This window comes from Anopheles coustani, assembly GCF_943734705.1.
Source record: "Anopheles coustani chromosome X unlocalized genomic scaffold, idAnoCousDA_361_x.2 X_unloc_3, whole genome shotgun sequence".
NCBI lineage: Eukaryota > Metazoa > Arthropoda > Insecta > Diptera > Culicidae > Anopheles > Anopheles coustani.
Window position 1 is genome coordinate 729,121 of NW_026525137.1, and position 21,875 is coordinate 750,995.

At 36.9% G+C, this 21,875-nt stretch overlaps 1 long non-coding RNA gene across 1 annotated transcript; it reads right to left on the reverse strand.

The window, feature by feature from the left end:
• Positions 1-5,821: 5,821 nt before the first annotated feature.
• Positions 5,822-16,971, reverse strand: LOC131270437 (uncharacterized). The gene is made up of 4 exons (XR_009179521.1): positions 16,851-16,971; positions 15,818-15,891; positions 12,196-12,271; positions 5,822-6,028 (listed from the first exon to the last, which is right to left on the reverse strand). It is a non-coding gene; the product is annotated as an uncharacterized LOC131270437 (long non-coding RNA).
• Between the last annotated feature and the right edge of the window lie 4,904 nt (positions 16,972-21,875).

Sequence of the window (21,875 nt, forward strand, 5' to 3'; positions counted from 1 at the left end):
CCATTTCTATTTTATTTACGTATTTTGCATTCCTTTTGCACCAACTTTGCGGGCAGTTTATGATGGCAAATCGGCCCGTTCTATCTTTTCCATAGATATCTTTTTTTTGAAGAACGTGTATTTTTTATTTTAGAATTTCAATTCGAACGTTCAGGTATGAAGAATTTTGGCGTTGAAGACAGTTGAATTGGTGGTTAGTCTCTCACATGGTAGCAGCCGAATAGGATGCAAGTACAGATTGGGTAAAATTGTGATCGAACGGGAAAATTAATGTGTAGTGTTTCAAAACCTGTTCTGCATTTTTTAATTCAAAACTAAAGTGTGTCCCATAAAGTATAAGCACGATTTCTAAATTACGTTTCTGGAAAACGGATGACCCCAAACAGTTGATTCTTCGGCTGTTTGATTGTTTACATTCAAACCTACTAGGTAGTGCATCCAAACTATTTTTTCAACCGTTTCTGTTAAAACGCGGGGCATTTCCGTCAAAAAGCGCAAAAGCGTTCTGCTCAAATGGTGTTCGACTCCTTACATTTCGCTAAGGAAATTGGCGAAATCGGTAGGTGTATGTATCGGAGCCGTACGAGCCGCCATCCAAAAGTTTTGGGAGGCGTTTAGCTTCGAGGATACGCTTAAAAATGGTTAAAAACCTGGTCCTATCGACCAACAGTAGAACCGGGAAAGAGCAAAAGCAATCAAGCAAAAATAGGAAAGTTCCATTCGCGATGTGGCTCAACAAATGGGTACGTTAAAAAGTAACGTCCAATGAGACAAGGCAAGATTGAATTTCAAATCGTACAAAATCCAGAAGAAATCGAAACGGACTGCAAATTAGGCATGCATTAAACATCGGGCCCGGAAACTGTACGACAAGCTGCTGTGTGGTCAACCCTCATGCATCATGCAGTCGACCAAGACCAGACCATTTGAGATATTTTTTGCGCTAACGAAGGCACACTTGAGAAAACATGTTAAAGCTACGGAAAACATCAACAGATTTCAAAAAAAGTGTAAAACTGTTCAAAAGTGTCGAAAACCGTTCACGACATGTATGTGCTGACCTCCGACAGCCATATCGGCGGCAAAATATTCACAAAAAAAACGGTGAAAAAATAGAGGTGAATATTTTTCAAGTCCAACTGCAATGCCAGTTTTTTCTGATCCATCTCGTAATTTTTTAATGTAGCTTTCCGCTTTCCTCACTTGGTCTGCTGATGCGAGTAATTTAGCTCTGCTTTCACCCACTATTGCGTACAAACCTAACAATGCATGAGATTCATTAATGCTCTCTAATCTGTCTCTCAAAAACTGGGAAGCACTAGATGTTTTAAGGCACGTTCCATCTTTTTCTATACCAACTTTAAGCTTCTGTTTGATAAAATCTTGAACAATGCTAAAAATGGACAATTTACCAGGTTTTGGTACCTGTACCATGATTTCTTGTGTGATTTCATTTATATGGCTGGAAAGTTCAATCTGCAACAGTTCAATACCCATTGCTTACAACAAAGGAATGTTTTGCATGGTTGATAAAATTTTGTTCAGCAAATCAGCATACATTGCGACCATGCCGTGCTGCACAAGTTCTCCGCTATTTTTGAAGTGCTCCGAATTTTCTGTTAGGTTTAACCGAATAAATTTTAAAACTTTGTTATCGTCAAAATCAAGCAAAGAATAGTATATGTTTTGATTTAGTTCCGATTGAAATGTTGTTTTGAAGTCATAAAAACGGCTTGAAAGATAAAGCTTATAAACTCCATCGACTCTACTTAAACTTTTTATAAACTTCAGCACCAAGTTTGTGTAGTCAGGAGCTATTTCATCAAAGCCGTCGAACAATACTAGCAGTTTTTTGTTGTTGAGTTTGCTAAGAAATATTTTGAGCAGTATTGACTCCTCGGCCGTGCAGTTTGAGTTGTAGCTATGAATCTCCCAAGTTTCTGCTGAGAATCGAAGATAATTTGAAATTCTTTTTGCTGCTTTGCAGTACTTAGACATATTTGGATCGAATTTTTGTGTCACGTGCAAATCCACAAAGAATAGCCGGAAAAGCAGATTGATTGCGATAGTTTCGTTCATTTTTGAACAAAGATCCTGCAAATCATCAAAGTTTGAGGAATGTTCTATCAAATTAACTTTAATAACTAAAAACTCTTTAAGAGACTGCATCGTTTGAAGAGAATTCGCGAGCCAAATCATATAAAAAGTTTTACCAGAACCTGCATGATTCAATAAAATCACAGTTTTCGACGTCGCTGGGGCAGACCTTGTAATGAAATGTGTATTATCTTGTGAAAACCTGGTAATTTGCTGCTCTGTTTGGTATACTGATCTTTTCTGAACGAATAGTTTTGAACAAATACTCTCATCTTCCTGCCTTATCCATGGTGAGGGGATTTCGTCAAATCCACAATCTGTCTCGGATGAAATTTCGCTAAATTTTTTAATGTTATAACTACGGTGAACATATGTCTGCTTAATTTTTGAAAACCGCTCAAAGTTTAAGTTACGGTTCAAAAATGACTTCATTGAAGAGCATTCCACTTCAGACACGAGAAACAGCGGATCATCATCGCAGAATAATTCTGCACCGCGGGTTAAGGTTCCGAGAAAGTTTGTGACTATGTTCATTTTTTTACTTCTACATTCATCCGTCAAATCTCGAATTATAAGTTTTTTTTCAGTACTACAAGCTGGAGAAAATTGGCTTATTGTGATGAGCACTTTGTCATATGTTCCTTTAGGCGCATTCCACGTTAAAAACATAGCTTCGGAGTTGGTTTTTTCATTGCCGCTGCAGTCTTTTACCAAGATCAGTGGAAAATCCATATATAAAAATATTTTTTGTACTGTTACGACATGTTTAGAGAATTCCTCTTCGTTCAAAAATAAATAAGCGATATTATCTCCAAGTCTTTTTTGCAAGCACTTTACAAGTTGAAGCACAAACCACGCTGGATATTCGTCTTGCTGAACATAAAACTGTTTTATAAAAACGCTATCAGTAGTAACGTGGGACAGGTAATTTTCGAGGTCTATAAAAAGAGTTTTATTGAGCAATGTGCTTTCTTTGCATTGAAAATCATTTTCAATCAATGATTTGCAATACGAATTTGATATGGCGTCAATTTGCATATATTGAAATGAACGCTGAGGTGTTTCTAAAAAGCTTTTTAGATTGTCTTTTGTTAAAACTGCCCCGTCTCCTTTTCTCATCCACTTTTGCAACCACCTAAAAAGTTTGTCTGATAAAAAGCTTAGTGCTGGTGGACTTTGCGTTGGTGGGATGATATTATTGACACAGGCACAAAAATCTTTTTCATCTACAGGTGTTTTACAAACCAATCTGAAACAGGTAAGAAACTTTTTAATTTTCGTGGCATCTGGCTTTTTCGGTAAACGGTTTGCTAGATCATCTGGAAGGTTTTGTTTTGGAATAACTAGCTTAAAGCGTCTTTTGGAAAGACTTTCCCAAATATTATCAGGACTACACAGGGTTGCATAGGCTTCAAAAAAAGCTTTCTTAAAATCACTCTTGGCCACTTTTTTTTTTTTAAAAATGATTTATCTACCATATAAAATGCAGGGTTTTCAGTGTCAATTGACACCATTTTTTTTATAAGATTTTGAAACTCTGCAAACGGTGAATTATTTAGAAAAATTGTATCGTTTTTAAAAAATTTACTTGCCAAATCGTTTGTCAGTGTTATCAGCAGTGAATGTTTTTCAATATGATCTATTAATGTTTCCGACTTTTCGATATCAAACTGATAAACTTCTTCACTCATTGATCTTAGCAAAGAATCTTCAAGATTCGCGGTTGAACAACGTTTCACAAACGGATTCAAATCTTCCGCCAAACCAGCCATTGTACAAATAACCAACCTACTTCTTTTCTTCATGGCTCCGTAATGTAAATCAAAAGCATTAAAATACATGCTAAGCGAGAAACTACCATTTTTGGGATTAATGATGTCTTTCAAACTGATTACCGCATTTGCGCTATCTTGGCACTTGGCTTGAAAGTAAAGATAAAAACTATTGTTTCCGTGTGTGCAATCGATGACCAAATCATCAAATTTGACTGCTTTCTTATCTTCACTGATGATTTTGAAGTTGAAAGTGGGATTCTCTTGCGACAGCTTGGCCATATGGCATATAACCTTGAATGCCATTTGTAGTTGATAATCAATGCCTTTGAAAAACCTGGCTGTTCCGCTCTGCTGGTTTTGAGCAGAAGCACCAAAGTTTGATGACACGGCTCGTGGTTCAGCCATGCTTAAAGTTGACGCGAAAGTCGATGCACTTTTTTAATTTGATATAGATGGTTGATTCGGTACGGGTTGACTGATGCAACAGTTACATATAAAGAAACATTGTCTTCTGCAGCCGTTTGGATAAATTCGTCGAGGTAGTGTGGTTTTGTACTTAACTGCGTTGGTTTTTTATGTAGATGCAGTGTTGATGAAGAAAGGGCAGGACTAAAAGAATCACTGAAGTTCTGAACGCTGTTATACAACCTCACTCAGATTTGATGTTCGAAACTTCGTTTTCAGCTATTTCCTGTGGAAGATAGAACACATTTCAAAATAGACATACTAGGTGTTCATACAATTTAAATTTTGTCACATCTTTCGTAAAGACAGAGCAGCGAAAAAAGAAGATTTCTAAATATTTACTCCCTGTTTATCTGCTTTACGACACTTTAATTCTTGAAACCCAACAGCTTTGTAAAGACAGTGCAGTGAAAAAAGTAGATTTTACAACATTCAATCTCTTCTAATCTGCTCTACGATGCTTTATTTCCTTGAAACACGAAAGAATGTTGATTATTTTAATGCAACGGTTCTCAACTAACAGGGCTGAGGGCTCACCCATGCCTCAAGGCATCTTTAGTCTAAGCTCCGTAGAGGTGTGCAATTCACAGAAGTACGCATAAACAAAGTAAAAAATTTAGTACAGATTCAAGTTCATTGCCAGATGTAATTAAGTAACCCAGCAGCAAAAATTTATCGAACTGAGAACCGTTGAGCAATTGCATGAATGCAATTGCATCTTGAGTCGTTTTCACGACTGTATAAACCTAAGCAAAGTATTAAAGTCTACACAATCTTGAGTTTGCTAATAAATATCCGCATCGGTATCTTGCGATTTCAACATCAATGACATTGCGTTTTCTGTTCTTTTAAGTATATCCAGACACCGAATATAAACACTTAATTTTGTCTTATCACACAATAACGCCTCGTTCCAAATTAACCTTTCTGCATTGGGTTAAATCAGCAAGTTTTTTTGACAACTGCACATTCATCCGTTTCGACATAAACAAAGTTTAGAGTCATGCACTTTGTCGGAAGTATTTGTTCACATGGTTAAATCACAACGATATGTTTCCAACTGGCAAGGGCAAATAGGCAAGGGTCAGCTTGGATTAAATAAAAATGATCCAGTTGAAGTATCATTATCGATGCGAATCAGGCTCATTCTATGTTCTTTTGCATGTCCCAGTATCAAACTTTTTTAAAATTAAAGTAATTAAAAAACATTGATTTCAAATCAAGTGATTTTCTTCCGAGAACAATGTATTGGTGAGTCAACTGGCGTCGGAGTGAAAGTTTATCACCTTTTCTGAAGAACCACTAGTATCAGTGTGTAAAAAAAAATGTATAAAGAACAACTGCAAGATCAGTCTGACATAAAAAAACGGTATTGATGTGGCATGGTATTTATGCCAAAAAAAAATTTGGTCATCTTTCGCGTCTTTATTTAAAACTTGTTTTTCCAAATATGCCATTTGAAATAAGCATTCTAAGATCACATCACAGGGGATGGTAACATTACTTGGATGGTCTCGGTGACTGTTTTTAAGTGGCGTATTATTGCATCGCCGGTATATTATGGACAAAACAACTTTACTTAAAGATTTCGGCGTGATGCGTTTAGACTGATACCTTACCGTATGAATAACATACCGTTGGAAGAAGAAACGTGTTATGAAGAACTTCAAGAGGGCATCTCACTTCGATAACTGTAAAGACAAAATGCAAAGAATCTTTTTTAGAAACGATAATACAAAAACTAAGCTTTTTTGTACTCAAACGGTTTTAGCCGAAGGTATCGATTGACGCACATGAACACATATTGATTGTTTTAACTCAAAAAGATGTGACTAGTCCTTACGGTTTGCTGGCTTCGGTCGATGTCATGAATTTTCGTCACATTTAGATCACGTTTTGCCATATTTCATTTAATTTCATTTCATTTCATTCCATTTATTAAATATGAAGTTATCTGGCCCTCTGGCCTACATTATCTAGTAAACAGATTTTAAACACCGGGTCCTGAGTACAGAAGACAGCTCGGCGGAACTCCGGCTGTAAAGCGTTTACTTTTCTCAACATCCTCAACGGTGCATAGAGATTAGTTTTTTCCAGGAGATCGGGAGCGACATCCGAAGCTGAGAAAAGTTTCAAAACAAAGTACACTAAGAAACAATGCTAGTATTTTCTAGAGAATTGAGACCCAACAATAAACAGCGAGTCCTATTAGGAGGACGGGACATACAATAAGCCCATGGCAAACGATTGTACAAGACACGTGTTGCCCTCTTCAGAACGTTCTCCAATCTATCAATTCCCCTGGTAGAACTTGTGGCCAGACAGTACACGCAAACTCAAGAATTGGTCTTACCAGCGAACAGTGCAGGTATTTTAAAGTAAAAGCGGACTTAAAGCTCTTAGAAACGCGAAAAATTAAACCTAGTTGACGTGGAACTTTGGCAATTGTTGAGTTGAAGTGGTCAGAAAGCGTCAATTTACTGTTTAGCAGACCACTAAGGTCCGTGACAACCTCCAAACGTGGCATCAAGAAGCCTTCAGCATGATAAATAATACTTCAAGGAGACTGTTTACGAGACAAGCTTATCACAGAACACTTCTTAACATTATTATCGCAACCCATAAGCTGAACACCAAGCGCTGAAACGAGTGAGGCAGTCCTGAAGATGATGCCAGTCGGAGACATCTTTAACAGAGACAAACTTTTTTAAATCATCAGCGTACAGGAGCTTAGCGACCTTTATCAAGTGTAATACGACGTCGTCGATAAAAATCACAAAAGGCAGTGGTCCTAGGACATTCCCTTGGGGAACTCCAGAAGCGTGCCTGAATGGAGCAAAGAGTCTCGAGACAATGTTTACTTGAATGCGTCTACCAGTCAAGAAGCTTCGAATCCACTGGACAAGGCCACCATGAACACCGTACCTTGTCAGTTTATATAGCAGCAGGGTAGGGTTGACTGAGTCGAAGGCAGCGTGGAAGTCCGTATTAATAGCGTCGACCTGGCCGGCGTTGTCGACGTTATAGTTTACTAAGCGAACAATAGTTCAGGAAGCACATAAATTGGTTTCGATAGATCTATTTTTCATGTTTGACGGGAGATATCGATTGTCGAAAACCTGTTGCACGTGGATAAGCCAGTCCTCTCGTACAGGGGAAGTTCCGGTCTTGGTTGAGATTCGAACCCACGCCGTCGTGGTGGTAAGCCCCGGCCGCTCATGGGCCTCCTTACAGTTGAATATTAACGCACTGCGGATCAAGTCAGACCCAGCTGCGTACGAAGGCTTGAAGTTTTTAACAGCAGTGAGTACCTCGTCTTCGATGAAGGAAGGCAGCGAAATGTCAACTTGCTCTTGAACAGCTCCACGAACTGTGGAGTCGAAATAAATCCATGTTGAAGCATTGTCATACAGAGACGAAAAGTACTTGCTAGCCATTGGACATGAAATTTCATTACAGAACAGACCAACGATTATACTATTTGCAATTTGATGTTGTGTCTTTGAAAGGTGTTCAAGGCACGTCGTTTTTCGCGCACTTGTTTTTGACATCGACTCATTAAATTCAGATGGAGCACTTCGTTACGTTTGTGTATGTTTGTTTGCTTAAAATTGCAAAATTTGTTTATCAACTGATGCTTGTTTTATTTTTACCTTTATAACTCGAGTCGTATTTTGTGATTCAAACAATTTTTTTGTTGTCACTTAAGGGTTTAACCATACATTGTCCAATATTCGTAAACGTGCAACCGAAGATTCCGAGTTGCGGTAGTTTTGACATAATATCTTTGAATAAAGTTCTTGTGTCGATTTGAATCCTTTAGTAAAGATACTTTAGGGGATTAATTAAAAAATTTGTTCTGTTGAAGTGTAGCGACAGGAAAGAATAGACCGAGCTTCGACAAAAATATAAGCAACGCAAATTATCTGTGTTCGAGGCCGGAGTTTAAGTCTAGTGTGCAGGTTGTAGCTTATAGCTTAAAAGATTTAGATTTCTAACACTGTGTAGTCTGTTTTGGGTTATTGCGATTTGACGTGACTATTGAATAAAAAAAGAAATTGTTCCGGTAATTTTTTGACAAGAGCAGATGTTAAAATTGACTTTATCGTCGTGGAAGAACATAAAACTCAGCGCGCATACCCGTTCGATTCAACAGATCTTTTAAAATTTGGTTGTTGCATGAACGATACGTGGAAAAACGTTTTAAAGAGTCTCATTGAATACGCTGAAGTAATCTTTCGTGGAAATTAATTGTTTCTGCAATATTCTTTCTCTTAAAACAATTTGTTACACTCAAGCTCATCATAACAGGTTCCTTAGAGGAAAACAATATGGGATTCGAAAATAAAGTTCGTGAATTTCAGCCACCATGTGTGGAGTAAGGGAAAGCAGAAGTAATCACTCTTTTGTTAACAACCATAATAAAGTCATTTCTGCAATTCACAACGGTTCATGAAGCATTGCACGATGAAAATTACACGCTTCATTTCGTTTAATGCGGACCTCTAAGGTAAGTTCTTAAAAGCTAGCAAAAAGACTCTATCGCCAGGTTCTGCTTCCGCAAGTAACAGAAGGCAACACAAGTTTGATTAGCATAGCGGTGCTCTAGAATCAAACCGTTCTAGATAAATTTGTTCCGCAATAAAAACGTTTCAACAAGTTCACGCATATTGCTTACGAATTCAAAATGAACGAAACAAAAAAGGTTGGTTTACTGCATAGTTGGCAAGCAATGAAGAAATTGACGATTTGTATTTTGAATCCGTAGCATCATATCCTATCATGACATCTGCAAATTAAATAGAAAAAATTTCGAAATAGTACGGTGCCGTTATGGTCGAAAATGGAGGAAATAAGAATATCATCGAAAAGGGCAGCATTCATTAAAAGCATACAAGTTGTTTAAATAAACTAGCCTTTCCTGTTAAAAAAACTTCAAAAAGTGCTGGAATTTTCGATGTATTTGCTTTCAGTGAATCCATTCGTAAATCGAGAACTTAATGAAACGTTTGAGAAGGAAAAAAAACACGGTTTAACATTCAATGGGAAACTAACTGCTACTGGAACTAGACAAAACGCTTTTGTTCAAATTGAACCTGCAGACATTTTCACACGCTCTGTGAACCTGATCAAAGGCAAGTGTAGACTTGTGCCATCGCAGATTGGGTCATATCAACTTTGACAGTCTGCAGAAGTCGATTCTGGGTTTAGTTTCTGCCAACGATTAATAAGTGGCACCAAACACCAGCTTAAAATGCGTGATATTGGAGAGCAAACTCGTTTGCCTTTAAGTGTACCTGGGTCACGAGCGTCAGACGTTCTGGAGGTTGTAAATCTTGATCTTTTTGTAAAAATGAAATAAAAATCCTGAGATGGCAGTCGTAACTACGTAACATTAACAAGCGAAAAGTGATGGTATGTTAGAAAATATTTCATTCAAGACAATTCAGCAGACAGCTGGTGAATGCTAAGCGTTTGGTTTCTACAGTAACACTTCAACGTGGGAACGAAAATCGATTCACGGTTTATTTTTTAAAACGAAATTAAAAGAGATGCTTGAAGATGTTATTTGAAACAAAAACAAAAATTCAACCCCATTGTGAACCCCATTCAATCCTGGCTACCTTATCAACGGTAGGAGAAGAAAGAACTAAAACGTTCTAGCAATATGCTTTACTTGAAATTAATTTCTGGCCTGCTTTAAGCCGCTTGCACTACAGGCTGAACTGAGCTGCCAGGATATCTATCGTTGCTCAAAAGTCTAGCAATCAAGCATATATTTAAATAGATTTTGGGATATTTGCTGAATAAAAAGAATTGCAAATTGATGTTAGGATCGAAAAATTCAGAATTAAAATATTTGTGTATTTTGCGGAGCAGTTTTTGACAAAAACCATCGGGACATGAAGTCGAGTTCTGGATTCTTAATTCGGTTTGGAGGTGCGATAACCGGTTATACATCACGAAAACAAACTTATGTGGCACTTTCACCTACAGCCGCAGAGTTGATTGCAATGAGTGACGCTTGCTTTCAATTGCAATGGAAAATTTTAGTGATGGAATGGTTCAACGAAACAAAATAATGCGGAATACTTATTTAGTAATTGTGGAAATTCTAAGTTGCGTTCGAATTGAAGGTAATGAAATAGTCGAAACACAATCGAAACATATCGAAAAAAAATATTTTTAGCCTGCACGACTTGTAACAGAAAAATTAAATTCAAATTATATTTGAGGTTCCATGCAATTTCAAACTTCATATCTACAACCATGTAACTAAAAATTCATGCATTTTACATTGGATTTGTCATGTGATGTATTTCAGTGCTTATTCCTCTGGTCATAGCTTTTCAAAACCTTTAAATTTTTGTGAAAGGTACAAAGTTAAGTAAAACACTGTTAAAAGTTAAAGATCATTTGCTTCATGCTTGCTTAGCGATAAATTATACTTCAACTAGGGACAGCGCTCTTTTCGTTACTTAAGTCCCTTTACATCGGAAATATTAGTCCTTGCTATTCACTATTGTGTCTTTTTGGTTCTATCTATCTTAAGGATTGCGCTCGTGAAACCTCCTTTTTGCTGTCGTTTTTGTTTTACCTCTGAACAAGAAAAAAACTCCTTAATATATAAATGAATTAAATATTGCTTGGCTAACATTTTCTGAATAAAACTAAGTGCCGCGTATGTAAATCGTATGGCATATTTGCTTTATGGAAAGGATTCGTGAAACCGAATGAAACTTTTCTATTGGAAATGTTACCATTTGAAAAACATGTTTTTAAAAAATTAATAAATTTCAGAATTTTTATAGTTATTTAGTTCAAGGACCACAACTGTTGCTGGAATACAAAAAAATTGAACTTCTATAGGACTACATATTTTTGTGTTGTTCCATAGATGTGCAAGGTAAATTTTTTTGGAATCTCATATAAAAATTCTGTGTTTTTTAAATATTTATTTAATTTTAAATATTATTTATGTTAAAATATTTGTGAAGGCACGCTCAAGAATCTTCCAAGAAATTTTCATATGGACACGACAAAGAACTAAATAAATAGTAAAGCGAAACGAAATCTCATGATTTAAGTGGTAAGCTTTACTTGATTGTTGTGTTTTATAACACGAACCCCACTGGTGTAAACAGACAACCCTTGCCATCGATATCAAAACAATTGCCGAAAACCTGTTGAAAGAAAGGATTGGTACTTACAAAATTGTGGATAAGCAAACTGATGACAAGTTAGCATGCAAAATCAAAGATAGCATTTGTTTAAGGAAATAAACTCATTTGAATCGCAACGGCCTTGTGCGTCACGCCTGCTATTCTTTAGAAGACTGGGCATTGCGTGTCACTGAACTTCAACCCCTGTAGCCTAAAGCGCCGTTTTGTCACCTGAGACCTAACCTACTACCACTTTTGAATGAACTCATTCCTATCCCCGTGGTTCGGAGCGAGACGCAGCGACTGACTCATACTGCTTCGCATTCGCGCTGCAGCGCCGAAAATTTTCAACCCACTCTTTACTGAAACTTTGCTTGAAGAATAAAACAAAGCGACGGATGGAAAGCATAAACCGTTACAGTTTGAACGGAGAGCTGTCTTATGAACTCTGGATGGCACCGGCGCTGCCCTCAACGCAGTAGCCTTGAAGTACTGAAATCCATTTGAAATATTCACGTATGACGTATACCAACGAACACGTATGTGTTTGAGTCACCCATTGAAGGAAATTCTTACTTAGTACATGAACCAGCAGGACCAAATCAATTTTTTGCACGACAACACTTGGCCGCATATGGCGACTCCAAAACGTTCTTACCAGCTGGCAATAAATTCTGATGTTTAACTAAACTTACCATCTTATCCAGATGTTGCGCTCTCCGACTACTGGAGGATAACTCGACCGCACAGCACTTTCACGATTTCGTCGATCTGAAATAAGATTGAAAGAAGATGTTCAGATAGTAAAAAGACTAGTATCGGTTTTTTCTGCTGAGCCTTTGGATGGGTCTCTTGATACTAATTTGGCTTACCTTTTGAACTGCCTTTACATAAGATTTAAAAGAAAGTTCAAAGAAAACAAATGAAATGACCTTTACTGCAGGTACTTCTCTTATGACCAATAAATTTGTGTCAAATTTATGAACCTTTTAAAAATGGATGTATCAAGCAACAGGTGTACCTGTGATCAATGGTTCAGCAATAGGTGTACCTGTGTGTCACTTTAAGTACCAATTCAACATAACAAAAATAACAGATTTCAACTGAACTAAGATGGTTTGCACGAAACATGTTGAGTCCCTTCAAGTTTTCTCGTTGTAGATCACTTTAAAACCCAAGTTTATATTGCCATATAGAGTTTTTGGCTGCTTGTTTCAGAAAGGGAAAGTTTAGTTTTTGCTTCGTTTACCGTCGTGAGTCCGTTTTAAATCACTTTTATTCGACGCAGTCGCAATGCTCACATGGATGTTCACCAAGTTCCAAGGTGTTGAAAATAAAGTAAAACAATGAAGATTTTTATGCAGCATACTTTTTGATGCATCAATTGTAGGCATCCACTTTTTCTGCTTTGCACGGTCGATCTCGCCCAGCATTCAAAGTCTGTTAAAAAACTGACGCTTCTGCTTTCGCGCTGCTCTGGACTTAGCGATAATCTTGTTTTGCCGCCCTTCTTTGTTTTTTGCCAGTGTAAGGACTTCTTTTAACACCGTTTTGTTGCTGCTGTCTTTGGTTTGCTCCCTGAAAGAAGACGAGCTTGTGAGACATGCAAACACTCCTTTTTTTGACATTTTCCCGAATGAATTTGACTGTTGCCACGGAGTGGTTTTAAACGGATTTGGTAAAGATTGTTAAACAATGATTGCATATCGCACTTCCATACAGCTTGAAAGCCATCGGACATACAAATTTAGTTTAAGTAAATCCTATGAACAAAAGTTTAAATTTTATTCTATTTTTGATAAATATTTAAATCACAAGAAGTTACATTTTTTGTAAAATGATTATTTGTCCTGACCTCACTTAAATCGATTTAAAATGATTTTGTGGACCAGTCAATAATCAGACATATTCTTCCAACGAGACAGCTTAATTCAAATGCATCACTGCATGCACGTTTATCGTTGCACGTCAGATGTTGAGACAAAGTTTTAAATTTCAGTAAGGTCAAAAGGTCTGGGTTGCTCCTCTATGAAATCGTAAATGTGTTTTAACATTGTCATTGCTAACGCATTTGAAAGAAAAACTAAAACTTCTGACCGGTTAAATTTTAAAGCGGATGGATCTCACACAAGTCATGAAACATAAGAACTATTTTTTCCCTAGTACAAAGATCACAAGACGTGTACAGGATGTAGGCACATTTCTCATCGGGCAGGTATTTACCTAATCAGGTACAAAACTGGCGCCTTTACGCTTAGCTCAGACTACCAGGACCAATTCGAAGCCTACTTTATAACAATTACACCTCCTCTTTTTCAATAAATTTCATAGAGCACGATAATTTTGCATTTTAAAATAAGCGTAATATTTTCCTATTCGCCTCATTATGTGATGTTTTCAGCAGTTCGATGCACTACGTCCAGTGTAGGTTTACATTCAAGGCCGTTTGTTGGAAAACTGGGTAGTTTTGTGCCCAGGTAAAGTTCGCTCTGCTAAGCGCTTAAAGAGGTTACCTGAATCAATCGTAGTTTTCTTGTAAACAGATTAGTTAGTTTTTCGAAGAAAACTTTCAGAGAGCAAAACAGATACGCTTTTAAGCAGGTATAACATTTCTGGCTTATAATGTACCAAAGGACTTATTAGCGTCTATGATCAAACATCGTAGGCGTTGTGAGGGTTTTTCCATCGTTTGCAGTATGGGTAGAAAAGGTGAAAAAATTCTACAAGATTGCGGTGTATCGAAAAATGGCATTTTAAGGTTTTTCTAAAAGCAAGCTTACCTTTAGTATCAAGACGATGCACTTTAACACGTTGACTGCCATGGCTATCATTTTTGATAGCCAGTGATGTTTCCTGGGGGGCCATGGCTATCATTTTTGATAGCCACCTACCATGATTTTTGAAGTACTATATCTTCTTAATGACAACTCCTACCTACAAATCCTTTGGTAGTTACATAGTTTCATCTCCTGTCTAGCTTAATTTGTGGTTGGTTTTACAATAACTGTGGTAAGAAAAAAGTTACAAGCTGTTTTAGTGGAAGGTTTTTGTTTATTGAATCACATGTGAATCGCTTTGTCTCTTTCGCTAAATGTCGTTGCGTGTCTATTGGGTGAACGAGACGGATGCAGTCACGCTGCTAATACGTAAGCCGTTTATTGGAGAAATCATGAGGCGCTATATATTTAATAATAACGCCAATAGAAATAAACAATAAGGTGTTAAAGGCAAAAAACCAGAAAAATATCAATTGCCGAGCTGTGTGTGTGCGCTTCGAGCACCTGTGCACTTCCCAGCAGGCCATGGCTATCAAAAATGATAGCCAGCGATATTGTATGAAGAAAAAGTTTGGCCTGCAGGGAAACATGACCAAAATAAGCGTGGCAGTCAACGTGTTAAAAAGCGTTGAGTATTGAAGGAACCAGCTGATTTAAAATAAGTTTGGATGCGATGTTTGTCACAGATTGAGTTTCTCGAACTTTCCTGGTGGTGGATAACTTTGAAAAGAAATTAAAATGATTAAGCAGGTCGTTCTGCAGCTTTTCACAGTATTCGAGAATTAACAAATTGTGAAATTTGTCATCGTCCGTTTTAAATTGGATTTGTTACACACGGTGGTTCGTCATTCAATTCAATTTAACGCACAAAACGGCTGACTCGTTTTGTTCATCGAAAACTAGGCTTCTTTGTAATTTTTTACAAAAAATTTTACCTAGACTGTTTGCTGCAATGCTTTACCATTACAAGACAGACTGGACTTTTTTTCAACGATGCAAAGAACAATTATAGGGAGACCCATCGTGTTTTGTACCATCCTACGTTTTTATTACTTTTGAGCTTTTAAATTAAACAGATTGATTTCGATTAAAGAGCAGAGTAAATCTCATCTTAAAACATTGGGCATGCAGTATTAGTTTTTGTTCGTCGATAAAATCGCACATTTTTCTCTTTTTGAAGTCTCTGTAGAATGATTTGCAACAAACTTCATCGTCTCTCGAGGTTCCTAGATTTTCAAGATTGCATTTGACGACTGACGGTTGTATTTTATTAAATTTGCTTTAAACGATCCAAAAATGATCAAACAAACGACGTTAGAGGGACTTTTACTTTCATGATTAACATCACAAATGATTTGAAACGTTATGAATTTATCAAGTCACATAAGGTTTAATTTCGTAACATGCGAACGAAATTGTACATGCACATTTAGCTAGGGCAAATAAAATCAGATCGTAGCTTCTTCATTGAACAAAATTGTTCTACTGCCAATTTTAGTTAAACACGCGGTTTTTTAATCAAATTTCATTGATTACTTACCGACAGTTAAAAAATATTAGTGATCTGCCAAGTTGTTTGAAATTTCTCTTTGAAGAAAGTACTCTCTGCCAACTCTGGAAATAAAAAAATGTGAATTGTGACAACAATAGACATATTACAATTCATGCTTTACTACACATTTTTTTTTATTTTTCAGAAGGAACGGCCTGGCCGTATTGCCGTACAAATTATTTCATGCATGGTTAAAATAATCTAGCCACCGTTTTAAAAAGATGACAAAGATTTATTTGCATTCCTTAAAAATCTGTGTTTGCGTTTAGAGCACATGTGGCTAAAGAAACTATTTGCCGTTGCTTCCTCCAACGGTTAAAACACCGAGATGCGCAAATTGCCAATTACTGTTCAGGAAAGCCATAACGAGGCCAGGTTTAGTCTTTTCTCCGTGTGTTAAGCGAGATCGCCAATAACCATATTAGGTTTTCTTGGAAACGGTTTGAGCATTAAAGCTAACACAGCTTCTTTTGTCAAAAGTGAAAGTACTTTTGCCTTGCAAGCTTCTGTAGATTTGTTCTTGTAATTCGTACTTCCTATTTTTTATTAGAATCACTTAGCATATTGATCGAGCAAGACCACTCGTACGGGTCTTCATTTGAGATAATTTCGCAATACATGATTGGTTCTTTTCATGGCGATTAACAAATCCTGTGCAATATGTAAGACACGATCTTGTTTTTAGGTTACTGGCTGCACATCAACACTTTTGGCGTTTTATTTGTAAAGTGCGTCAAAAGTATCGCTAAATTTTATTTGGCATAGGTGAACCTCTCGCCAGCTTTTCGTGTGTTAACAATTCTGGCTGTTTTATTCAACTGTAAACTTGCCGCTATCAAACAAATCAACATAACCTAACACTTTAAATTTTACTTCTCACGAAGTTTCACTATTTTGATACCAGCATTCCTTCCAGAATAGTCGACGTCGAGAAGAAATTTGAACAAATTAACATATTATCACACAAAACAATTTTCCTTAATGTAAACGTGAAGAAAAAGGCAAATAACATTTATTTTACCAAAGCCGATTACGCATAAGCTTATATTACCAAGCCGCACTGACACACACACACACACATACACATTTGCAGAACAACAGAAGACCCCAGTATGACACGTCTGGTTCGCTCAGAGGTCAGCTTGAAAAGGCAATCCACCTCGTGGTTTCTCAGATTTTCTTGCTCACGGTGCTCAAAACTCTGGGCAGCTTTAATAAAGGGTGTTTACAGTAAAGGTCAGCGCTATGCCAAGGTGTCTTAATGACAAAATCTACATGATTTATTTATGTTTAGTGAATTACACATCATTGCGTTGATGCCATCGAAATGAAACACATATTTTACCAAAACTACACATCCAGTTTTGCTCAACGAGGCACGCATGCTTTTTCGAATCATTTTTGATCAGGCGTTACATCACCGAACAATCATACGCACCGAGTGCAGTTGATTAAAAACGCCACGATAGGGTTGCTCGTCAGCTTGTTTCTATTATTTTTTTCCTATTTCATTTAAAATGCTGTATTTTCATTGTTCAAATAAATTTGACTTACTCTTCTTTAAGCTTGAACTTGAACAAACGTAATTTGTGGTCAAGACTGCAGCGTGACGTCCCATAAAGTATCGCGACGTCGCCTGTCAGGTTGCCTCTTTATGAAAAATATGTCGCCCAAACCATGCTTAACAATGCCAGGTGTAGTAACAGTGAAAAATGTGACATTGCGCTTGCTGTTATAAAATTTCAATTCAATATGTTACAATAATCGACAACTTCATAACACGTTAACACATTCTATAAGAAAAATCGCATTTAGCGTTATTCTGCTTATTTCAAGCCTTCATAAAAGTAATTTCTTATGAAACTCAGTTTTCATCGATATTTTAAATAAAGTTTTTTCTGGTGGTTACACGCAAATAAACTGCTCTTCCACAAGTAGGAGATGCCGGAAAAATATACACCTTGTTCGGTGAAGTGAAATATCCCCGTTGTTTGGGTTATTTGTTTTTTTAATTTTAAGCATAAATGGAGACCTCTTTCAAATTATTCTAGCATGGATGTAAAGCACGCTATCCAACCCGCTAGGCATTTCGAAATAAAAGTCTTGAAACAACCTACATGTGAACAAAGGTGCTTATTTTTTGTATGAAGATGAAACAAATATAGGATGTTTTTCGAGCAGTCGTCCCACTCACATTACTAAACCTCTCGAAGTTGCATGTTTTCTAGGACGATTCACTCGAAATCGCCTAGCGGGTACTAGCTTCGAAGCACAATGGTTTGTGATACGAAGGTGACTTTGTACAAAGCGAAAAGCCACTTTGGAGCAATCTTGTCTACGGCCTCGTTAAATTGTCAAATCGACTTTACCTACTAGCAAAGCGATGTGACTGAGCAAATTTTTTTTTTTTGGCAAAGAAATCCGTTTATTTCTTCTGCATGAAGAAGATATTCGTAACAAATATGTAAGATCGATAGATTATATTTTTCTACGCATCGTCAATACGTTTAAGCTTTTTGAACGATAAAGTAGATGGGAAAGTGCTTTAAAGTAGATCTGAAAAAAGCTATTTAAAAATAACCATCCAGGATTGAATGCGCTAGCTCACGATTTTCGTGGTGCAGTTGAGTACGGACTAGCTTACTTTTTTCTGACGCAAGACCAGTGCTTTTCGTAAGCATTCTGCAAGACTGCACGAAAGTATATATAAATACATAACTTTATAGTGTTTTTGTCGAATTGTGCTTAAGAAGGAATTTTGAAAGAAGTTTTCCATTTATAAAGGGTGTCAAAAAGCAATGAAAACAAAACATCGCTTGGGTCTCAGTACAGTCCTATCTTTGTCGGTCCAACATATTTTTTGCTCCATAAAACTGACAACATAGAATGAAACAATGTGAAGATGTTAACGCTTCTGTGTTTTACTTGCAGCTACACAAAAAAAAAGCAATTTGTGCTTGTAAGAGAGAAGTATATTATAAGAGAGAAGTTAATTTATTATGCTTTCATTGCTTTCATAGCTTAAGTAAATTATGACTTGCTATTTGTTTATGTTGGTGGTGCCCATAGTGCAGCGGTAGCACGAGAAAACACCATACCACAGGTGTGCAATCGAATTTCGAGTCTGGCACCGTCCGATATCATGAACGGCTGACCAACGATCAATAATATACCGCCTTTCGGTAACACAAACTCTCTTCGAAGAGAGGCCTTGTCCCACAAGCTTATGTCGTTTCACATAAAAAAAACTTTGTTTATCTTAAATAAAACTTAACAAAAAAGTTAACATGTTTTGACCAATCGCTGAGCTTTGAAAATAGGCGTTTTAAGACTGCTGCATTGTTTTTTTTTCTAGCGTACTAATCGCTGATTAGAAGAAATCGTTAACAAAAATTTCTAATATATGTGATTTTACAATAACAGAAACATTGGAGTAATCCGAGTGCTTCTAACGATGCCAAAGAGTTATCTGCTTCGGTTTTAACAATAATCAGTTTCTTTTCTCGCCTACACGACACGGTTTCTGACATGAAACAACTTGCAACTGACGCGTCTGCCATGGCTTCTCAGTAAAAGGCCACCAGGTTTGATCATTCTTTTTCAATCTTCTTGAGAAATTATCTACGGACAGCAACGCACTCTTAGAAATTTGTTTACTTTCCATTCGATATATGTTTGCATCTTGCAGTCTGTAAAGCATTCCTGGAGCAAACGCTGACAGCAAAAAAAAAATGATGTGATCGGATGCAAACTACATTGCACCAACTGTACATATCTTACGCAAAAAAAGCACACGATTGCCTTATGTCGAGGAAAGGAAGTGGTGTTAATTATAGGTAAACAACAATGTTTAGACTTTCCTTGTTTATTGAAAACTTTTTCTCGTTAGAACTTGTCTATCTGGGGCTAAAACTTAAAGTAGGAGGTAAGTTTGGTTCGCAGCGATTCTCTGATAGATGTAACATCAACCATCTTGGCGTAGAGCAACCAATGTTCGAATCAGACCTCTCTATAAAAAAGATCGTTGTTCAACGGACCAAAGATCGGTGCTTCAAGTTTTTTGCACCACTTTTAATCGCCTCAAGTGGAGCAGCAGAAAGTTTCAGGTAGTCCAAGGGAGGTAATGTAAGTAAAATTTAGCAATGCACTTAAACTGGAGACACAAGAAAGGTGTAAGCCACGGCCTTTAACAACATACGATACAACATTTTCTCGGCTTTCGTTTCAGTTGGTTTATCAGGCATTGTATAAAAATTATGTGTAGACAATCAATTCGACAAGTGACAAAAAATTACAAGACTAAAAAGCAACAAAATATCATTAAAAATATAGTAAATACAAAGAATTGTATAAGGAAATTCATTTATTATATGCCACACTGACCAAGACCAACTATTCTCAAGAACTACCGATTCAAAGGCCTTCAAAAACAGATCTGGCCATTGTTTCAATTGTCTTGAAAAGTTCTTTTATGTGAGGGATCTGTTTCTCAAATTGATCAAGTAATAGTAAAGTAAAGTTTTTGACAAATAAGATTTTATACCCATCATCCCTAGTTGTGGCAAGGATTTTGAATCTGGTTGATGCCAGTTTTGCGTGCAGCTTCGTTCTAGTGGTAAATATGCCGAATCCCCAGATACGAACCTAAATTACAGAAAACGTCACGACTTTGAGACGATATTATCCATTCAATGTTGATCTAGTAATCGTTCAACCGCATCTAAATCCCCAACAATAAACAACTTACTATTCTCTTATCAAAACGTGTAACACACTTCCAATGTGAGGGTCACCGTTGTTATAATTTCAGTATATCAAGAAAATTATCTTACAAAAGAAAACAATGCTTTTTGCAGGCAATAAATATCGAAAACAATCTTATTATAAAACATCCTTAAAGTAACGCTGCAAAACCTAACGCTGCACGGGTGACGCTCCTACTTGGATAAAGTGACGCACTAAAATCGAAGCAAAACCACATCTTTGTATGGACATTTTGGAAACGCTCATCCCATTGCATTGCATTGATCACCATAGCAATCAGCATCCTTGGCGAAAATGGCAGGATCGCTATAGAAATCACAGTTGACCTGGGGAAACCAACTCGATTGGAAAAAAGTAGAACGGGATTTTCAAAATGGTTCTAAATTTTGTAAAATGCCGTTCACGGGCACTATGTGTTTGATTCATCAGATAATTCTAAAAAATGTGCACCAAATCCGTGTTTAAAGGGCGCGGGCAGGCTGGCTCAGATCAATTGAATCACTTTTGCTGTGTATTTTCTAACACTGCAAATGCACAAAAAAATATTCGAAAGGTTCAAACACAAAAAAGTAGAAAAAAAAACACTTAAAAACAAGCACATATGACACCGTTTTCGACACAAATCACTATCACCGAAACAAAAACACAATCACAAAAAACCTGTTACAGAAACGCACTACAGGTCAGTTCCCAAAACACAAATTTCTGAGCCGTCTCTCACACGAAACCACACACACGCGCCTCTAAGAAAAACAAATACAAAATTTGGTAAACAATAAACAGTCAATTTTGTAGAACCTGAAGCGTTATCTTACAGAGTCTATGACAGTCTACCTACAGAGCCTGTCGTCTACGTTTCTCTGTACTTTGATCGCCTTGGCAATCAGCTCGCTTGAGTTAAACAAAAGGATACTTGGATGACGAAATTCATAAAACGAACACTCGAAACTCTCCGAACACTAATCCTATTGCATTATATTTTTGAATTTAACGGTTTTTAAATTGAGATCGTAAAAAGAGCCAATGCTCTTCCAACCGGGATAAGGTTTTGAGTAGATGCAGCTTTTCATCTATTGACTCTACGTGTTCACTTTATTAGATCTTCTAAATTATGCGAAATTTAAAATGTTCTTTTGCAATTAGCCAGTATTTCCCGGAGACTCCATTTAGTGAGACGATAAGACCGGGAATATTTGTCGACACATTAGTCAATTAGTGGTGCTTGGCAAATAACGGGTATTGGCCCCGTTATTTTTCTTTGACAACAATTCTTTCGTTTGGC